This window comes from Phyllobates terribilis, unplaced genomic scaffold (genome assembly GCF_046119375.1).
Source record: "Phyllobates terribilis strain yellow unplaced genomic scaffold, ASM4611937v1 Scaffold_4__5_contigs__length_816908805, whole genome shotgun sequence".
Taxonomy (NCBI): domain Eukaryota; kingdom Metazoa; phylum Chordata; class Amphibia; order Anura; family Dendrobatidae; genus Phyllobates; species Phyllobates terribilis.
The window spans coordinates 301,464,842-301,472,905 of NW_027362764.1; the positions used below are offsets into that span (position 1 = coordinate 301,464,842).

At 40.7% G+C, this 8,064-nt stretch overlaps 1 pseudogene; it reads right to left on the reverse strand.

The window, feature by feature from the left end:
* Positions 1–7,498, reverse strand: part of LOC141264652 (uncharacterized) — a 150,209-nt pseudogene extending 142,711 nt beyond the window's left edge.
* Between the last annotated feature and the right edge of the window lie 566 nt (positions 7,499–8,064).

The window sequence follows — 8,064 nt, forward strand, 5'->3', positions numbered from 1 at the left end:
AAAGCCCCAAGCAAGGGCCCACCTAAGCCACAGAGCCCCGTAAACTCATGAAGGGGAGTGGGGAGTCCTGATCGAGTGACTCCTCTACAGGCACCACCATTTTTGATTGCCCACTTAAGTCGTCAAAAAGGGGCCCGAGGTAACACTGGTCTGAACGCGGCCACAGAAAAAATTAAAATGGTGGCTGTAAGTGCTCGTTGAACTAAATATGCGGGACTGTTCTGCATCCCTAAGTGCAGGAGCTCCTAAGAATACCAGAGACAGCTGGTGTTGGCCAGAACAGCTGAAGTTTTTTGTTGTTATGCATGAATTTTTCCCCCTTCCAAGTTCCTTTTGTGAAAGTTTTCACATCCCCCCTGCTGGATTTCAGGACTGTTAACTCTTAAAGGGCCAGAAACTGTTGGGGTCCTATGGACTGTGTGCAACTGCTCCATGGACTCGGTCCCTTTGTCCTTATGAACTCTGCCCAATTTTATCCACAAACTTTTTCCCAGGTACTGATGAGCAGCACTGCACTTCTTAAAGGGACCATGGTACACAAAAGGGGGGAGGGGGAGGAAGTGGACGACCTGAGGATTGAGCCAGGTCCGTGCTCCTGGACTGTAAGAGCTGGTACTATGTTTGGCAATGGGTCGTTAGTTCCTGAAAAATGAGACACGTAGCGCCGGACGGAAAATCCCTGGGGCTGAACAAGCTAGTAAGCAGAGGGATAGTTCAGGCTGAATAAACGGAGAAAATGAAAACGTACTGTGCTATAAACTTAAGCGGAAAAGAAGGTTGTGCCCAATACTGCATGTTGTCATCTATTGAACTTAGACTATTAAGTAAAGTTGAACAGGTTAAGCTGAACTGGGTATCCCCTAATTTGTGTATGTCTGTTCCTGGATCCGGAATCATGGACACAGTGGAGTCCTGTGGCCAAAACGTGAGTGTTCTGCACCTAGAGCCACTATCAGGGCATTACTGCCCTCACTTTTGTATGGGGCCCAGTGATCAGAGGGGGCTTTTGTCAGGCCCCAATTCTTCTGCTCACCGGACCCCGGTGACAGGATTATGCTGGCCTAGTTATCTGTGAACGTGTAGGCTCACTTGAAATCTATTGCCGCGCGGGAAGTTTCCTGTACGGCAATAGTTAACAGTCACCAGCCAATCTCAGGCCCACAGCTGATGTCAGCATGCACGTCGCTGGCATATAATGTCACTCTCATGCGCCAGCAATCGTGCTTCTGGTGATGGGACAGCTGTAGGGCGGCAAGGTAAGGAGAGACTTTTTTTAATGTTTTTTTTTTTAAAGCCAGACATTGGGGGCAGGATGGAAACATAGAGGCAGGATGGGAGACATTGGGGGCAGAATGGAAACAAGGGGGCAGGATGGAGAGTCGTTGGGGTAGAATGGAAACATGAAGGCAGAATGGAAACAAGGGGTCAGAATGGAAACATGGGGACAGAATGGAAACATGGTGGCAGAATGGAAAAATGGGGCAGAAGAGGAGACATTGGGGGTAGAATGGGAGACAAACCCCAAACCCGAACATTTGCGTGACAGCGCAGGAAACACAGGCTCTGATCGGCGGTAATTGCATTACCACGATAGGAGCGCTGTGGCATCATGCTGACAGGTGTCAGCATGATGCCACAATGTGTTTAAAAATAAAACACATTATAATTAACCAACACCTTATCCCCGATGTTCGCCGCCCCTGCAAAAAATAAAAAATAAAAAAATACCATCAAGCCCAGGTTAGTAATGGAGAGGCGTCTATAAGACGCCCCCAATACTAACCCCATAGTGTAAGTAAAATAAAAACACCCACACCGTATATGAAATATTTTATTTGAAATAAAGACAGTATTACTTGAATATTCTAAATTAAACCATACTTACCCTCACACCCATTCCAGCTGAAGCCAACGTCCCCTGTAATAAAACTAAAATAATAAACCAACCTCATCCTTACCTTTCCAACGCAGTCCAAATAACAAAGGTCCCACGAAGATTACATGAACAGAGCAGCCACATAGTATGTGACTGCTCTGTTCATTTGCCGGGAATACAATGACTCAGTGTATTGCCGGCAAAATGGGTCACCGCATGCCCAGTGAGGTCCCACGAAGATTCCATGAACAGAGCAGCCACATAGTATGTGACTGCTCTGTTCATTTGCCGGGAATACACTGAGGCAGTGTTTTTCTGGCAAAATGGGTCACCGCATGCGCAGTGAGTATTTTCCCACACATGCTACTATAAAGTAGAAGAGACCCTGATTCCAGAATTGAATTACTTACTGGTTTTATTGCTGTATTTAATCTGCTGCTGCATTGCTAATGTAGGCAGAAAGCTGTGAATCAGTGAAAGCAGCAAACATGATTTCATCAAAATTATTAGAAGCCAAGTAAGGCTGAGTTCACTTGTCCAGTAATTATCTATTGGAATTAGATCCCGTAAACAAACATACTAGATTAGTTTTAAAGTGTATCAGCTTTTCATAAATTTTAAACTAATCTGTTCACATTGACTTCAATAAGGCTAAGGTTCACATGTCCAATAATCATTCATTTGAAATTAATGCAGGAATAATCATTTATTTTAGCAAGACAAAAGAGTTGTGCAGAGACTTTTTTTTTTTTATCTTGCTTAGGCTACAGTATGTGACAGTACTGGAATCAGGATTTCTTGTTTCTTCTTTATGGTGCCCTCAGATTATGAACCATAAATCTGGTGTTAGATTCACTATAATCCCTTACCGCCGAAAAATGTTGAACTTCCTAAGGGCTCGTTCATTCATTTTTTTTCACGTATGAGAAAAACAGTCCTAGTTTCATCAGTGATTTCAGAGTTTAATCAGACATCCATCAATTTGTCATCTGCATTTCATCTGAGTTTCATCAGTTTTTCTCAGATAAGAAAAATAAGTTGTTCTACCTTCTATCTACAAGTCCATGAAAACCGGAGGACACTTGGACGGTATCAAAGACATAGACTTGCATTGCATGTTTCCAGATTTTGAGCTCGGACATGAGACCAGCCTAATAGATTATACTACTGTAGGTATGTGTTTTATTGTAAATTAAAATATTGATAGAACTTGTAGATGAAAAATGGATATTTGAATGAGCCCTTACAAAAGCACCATTTTTCAGATATGAAATGTATACAAATATCAAAAGACTGACCGGCACTTCTAAAACAGAAGGCAATAGTAGAAGTTCTTGCAAGTAGCAGTAGGAGTTGTAGAGACAATTCTTAGTGAAGTGGGAACAGTCTGGGTAAGATGATTCTCAGAACAAGGAGTTGGAGACTGAATTAGGCTAAACAGCTAGACACAATGCTCAAGCAATGAGTGAGGGATCCATGTGACTTTAAGTAGGCCCAAACAGGAAACAAGATAGATTCCACAGGTTCAGAATCTGTCATTTTAGTAAAGGGCAATTGCAGGACACAACAGCAGCCTCCAGTGGTAAGAGGTGAAATTGCAGCATAGTATTAAGGTGAACAATAGCAACTACTAGTGGTCAAACTGTAGAAGGACAACAGGAATCCTGACATTACCCCCCCCCCCCTTTCAATAGCGGCCTCCAGATGATGTATGACTTGGTTTCTGTGGGTATTTTTGGTGAAACTCTTTAAGCACTCGAGGAGCATTTATATTTTCTACAGGTTCCCAAGAGTTATCTTCAGGCCTGTACCCTTGCCACTTTATTAAGTATTGCAATTTGTTTCCGAATATTCGAGAGTCCAGGACCTTTGTAACTGTGTAATGTTCTTGTCCATCCACTTCAATAGAATCAGGAGGAAGTAGACAACGCCCTGGAAAAGGATTTGGAACAAATGGCTTAAATAAGGAGACATGGAATACTGGATGTATCTTCACTGTTCTGGGCAGTTGAAGGCGAAAAGCTACTGAGCCAACTTGTCCAATGATTTTGAAAGCACCAATACATTTTTGGCCCAGTTTTCGTGAGGGAATATAGAGTTTCACATTTTTGGTGGCAAGCCATACTTTATCACCCACTTGGAAGCTTGGAGAAGGTCTGCGAGATTTATCCGCTGCTTCCTTATATTTCTCCTGGGCAATTCTTAAAGTATATTTTAGCATTTCCAGATTGTGTTGCAAGGATTGTATTCAGGTGTTTCTCTGGGAAAATTAGAAAGAATATTTGGATGGTAACCCAAATTGTCGAAGAATGGTGTTTGTTTGGTCGGTCGAAGCATTTTGAGAATTGTTGTATGAAAATTCTGCCATAGGAGCCAAATCAACCCAGTCATCCTGAAGATGACAAATGTTTCATCTGAAATATTGCTCTAAGGTTTGGTTTGTGCGTTCAGTCTAACCATTATAATGGGGGTGGAATGCAGAAGTTAAGTTGACATCAATGTCCTGTGCAGCACAAAAATTCTACCAGAATCTCAATGTAAATTGTGTTCCATGATCAGAGATTACTTCATCGGGAACCCCATGAAGACAAAACACATTTTGAATTACAAGATTAGCAGTTTCTTTAGTAGAAGGTAAACCAGTGCTTGAGACAAAATGTGCTGCTTTGGTGAGTCGGTCTACCACTACTAGTATGCAACTCTTCCCCTTTGAAACTGGCAGTTCAACTATAAAGTCCATAGATATATAGAGCCCCAAGGACAAGATGGAATTTTCAGAGATTGTAATAATCCCATTGGTGATGTGTGGGGAGATTTGTACATGGCACAGGTGCTACAGGAAGATACATATTTTTTAACATCTTTTTGGCAATTGGGCCACCAAAAGGAGCGAAACAGAAATTCTTGTGTTTTTTGAATTCCAATGTGTCCTGCTACCTTGGAGTCATGGATCAGCTTTAATACCTTTAGTCTCACAGTTTCTAGAAAATATATGCTATGATTGTGATGCCATACTTTATTTTTAAAGGTAAGAGATATATCATGTAGTGGATGCAGAAGAATTGGGTCTGTCTCGTATGCTTCCCGTATATCATCCAGCAAATCTTTTTTTGTGTATCACCCCCAAGAAGTTGTACTCAGGCAGAACAGTTGTTGATGGTGCTGCTGTAGATGAATATTTAGAGAACATCCTAGATAAGGCATCAGCCCTACCATTACGGGAGCCAGGTCTGTAAAAGATAGCAAAGTTGAATTGGTTAAGAAAAATACTTTATTGAGCTTGGCGGGGAAAGGGTGGGCAAACATTTGGCAGACGTGATAAATTCAAAGTTACGATGGTCAGTTAGATCAACAAATTGTTCAACTGTTCCTTTTAGATGATGTCTCCATTTCTTGAAAGCAGCAATGATAGCTAGGAGCTCTTTGTTCCCCACACCATAATTCTTTGCTGACACGGTCAAACTTTGGGAGAAATAGGCACCAGGATGTAGCAAATATTTTGTTACTGCTCTTTGTGATAAAATGGGCCAAACTGCACTGTCTGAAGCATCTACGTCTACAATAAGGGTATGTTCATGATTGGGATGAATCAGTATTGGAGCTGTGGTGAACTTCATCTTCAGGCAAGAAAAAGTATGTTATGCTTGAGAAGACCAAACAAACGATTTGCCTTTCTTTTTTAATTCGGTGATTGGCGCAATTATACCTGAAAAAATACTTAATGAAATGTCTGTAAAAATTGGCAAAGCCCATAAATCGTTGGACTTCTTTCACATTATATGGCATTAGCAACTCAGAGATAGCTTGAATCTTGCTAGAGTCCATTTGCAATCCTTGAGTAGAGATTATATAGTCCAAGAACTGGATCTCTGTTTGATGGAACTCACATTTCTCCAGCTTAATATAGAGATGGTGAGTTCTTAGACACTCTAGCACCATTTTCACATGATTCTGATGTTCTTCTGCAGAATTAGAAAAGATTAGTATATCATTCAAATAAATGACTACAAATTGATCAAACAAGTCTCTGAAAATGTCATTAATAAAATGCTGAAATGTTGCAGGAGCATTGCAAAGTCCAAACGACATGACTAAGTATTCATAGTCCCATAATGTGATCTAAATGCCATTTTCCATTTTCCATCACCTGGTATAACACAAAACAAGTTATAAGCCCCTTGAAGATCTAGTTTCGTGAACAACTTTGAATGACAAACTCTATCCAGCAACAAAGGCAGAGGGGAACGATTCTTTTCAGTAATTTTATTAAATTCTCTGTAATCAACACAGGGTCTCAAGGAACCATCTTTCTTTTTGACAAAGAATATAGGTGCACCTGCTGGTGATGAAGATGGACGAATAAACCCTTTAACTAAATTTTCATTAATGTATTCCTTGAGTGTTTTTAATTCCTGCTCTGCCAGTGGGTAAATGCTTCCAAAGGGTATTGCTACTCCAGGCAAAAGATCAATTGGACAATCATACGGCCGATGAGGAGGGAGTTTGTCGGCATTTTCTTGTCACATACATCAGCAAATTCTTTATATATAGATGGTAGTTTAGAAGATTGTTCAGGATCCTTTACAACTTCTTCATTTGGCGAAGAAGATGGGGAGTGGACAGCAGATGAAAAAGACACTTCTTTGGTTTCCCAATTGATTGTAGGATTTTTAGTCTGTAGCCATGGCATCCCCAGGATTATTGGAAAATGTAGAGATTAAATTAATAAGAAGTATAAGACCTCCTGGTGATCAAGTTCCATAACTATCTCTAAGGGTTCAGTCTCTTGATTCACTGATCCTGAATATAGTGGAGATCCATGAACAGTTTCCATAATAATAGATTAAAGTCTGTTTTGAAATTTTACCCGATGTTCCTTTGCAGAAGAGTTGTCCTTTAAATTTCCGTTTGCTCCTGAATCAACCATGGCAGATGTGGAAATCCAATGATAATTAACTTCAAACTTGATAGAAATGAAGCAATGATAGTCCTTGTTTTCTTTTTAATGTTGGGTGCAATAGAGGATATTGAACGGATGGCGGCATTCACTGGAGGCGTTGGTTCAGACAAGAGAGATTCTTCATCGGAACAGTTGGGATCCACTACCCCTGCCCCTGTTTTACATAGTCGAGAGGGACAATTGATGAGAAAGTGGTCAGACGTGCCACAATAAAAACACTGATATTCCTGAAATCTCCGATCTTTTCTCTCAGCACTTTGACGTTTTAATAGGCTGTCAACCTGCATGGGTTAAGCTTCAGATATGTGAGGACTATATCTCAAAGTCTCTGGGACTGATGGTTGAAGCAGGTGGATAACGATTACTGCTGCAAGACCAATTTGTATTCCACTTTTCCAATCTTCTGGTGTCTATTCAAATACAATGGTGAATAAAGGCATCAAAATTTGTGGCAGCATCGGCCCTGGCTAGTTCATCTTGAAGTGAGCTTGAGAGTCCGTTCTTAAAAAAAGATAATTTTGCAGCATTATTCCATTCAGTATCAATCACCCAATATCTGAATTCTGTGGCTACTCTGCAACAGAGTTCTTACCCTGACGTAGAGCCATCAGTGTAGCTGAAGCTGTTACACAACGATTAGGGTCATCAAACACCTGGCTCATGGCTGCTAGAAAAGCCGTCACATCATTAAAAAGTCCAGCATCCAATATGGGAAAAAATTTTTTGTAAAAACAACCTTTATTGAAAAATTATTTTAAAAAAGCATGAGAGGTTAAAAACTGGTCGCGGATGCATGTCATGCTTAGACTATGATAAAGAACTAGTTTCAGTTTGAAATGCGTAGTCGCACACATGCATGCAGTTGCATCCGCGACCAGTTTTTAACCTCTCATGACTTTTTAAAATAATTTTTAATTAAAGGTTGTTTTTACAAAAAATTTTTTTTCCCATATTGGATGCTGGACTTTTTTTCTCCACCATTTGATTAATTTCTTGTGGCCGATACAAGCTTTCAGCCCGTGCATTGCTTTGGGATAACTACTCAATCGTGAATGAGCTGGATACAATTGTATTTTTTTCATGTTTGAGCCTCCAGATCGTTAAGTTGATCATCGTGAGTTTCAATAAGGGAGCTGGCCCAGGCTAAATGTTACATGCACGCCGCTAGGTTGAGATAGGGCAAGACGGGTTTCATGAAATTCTTTGGAATCCTGGGGGAACCACTACT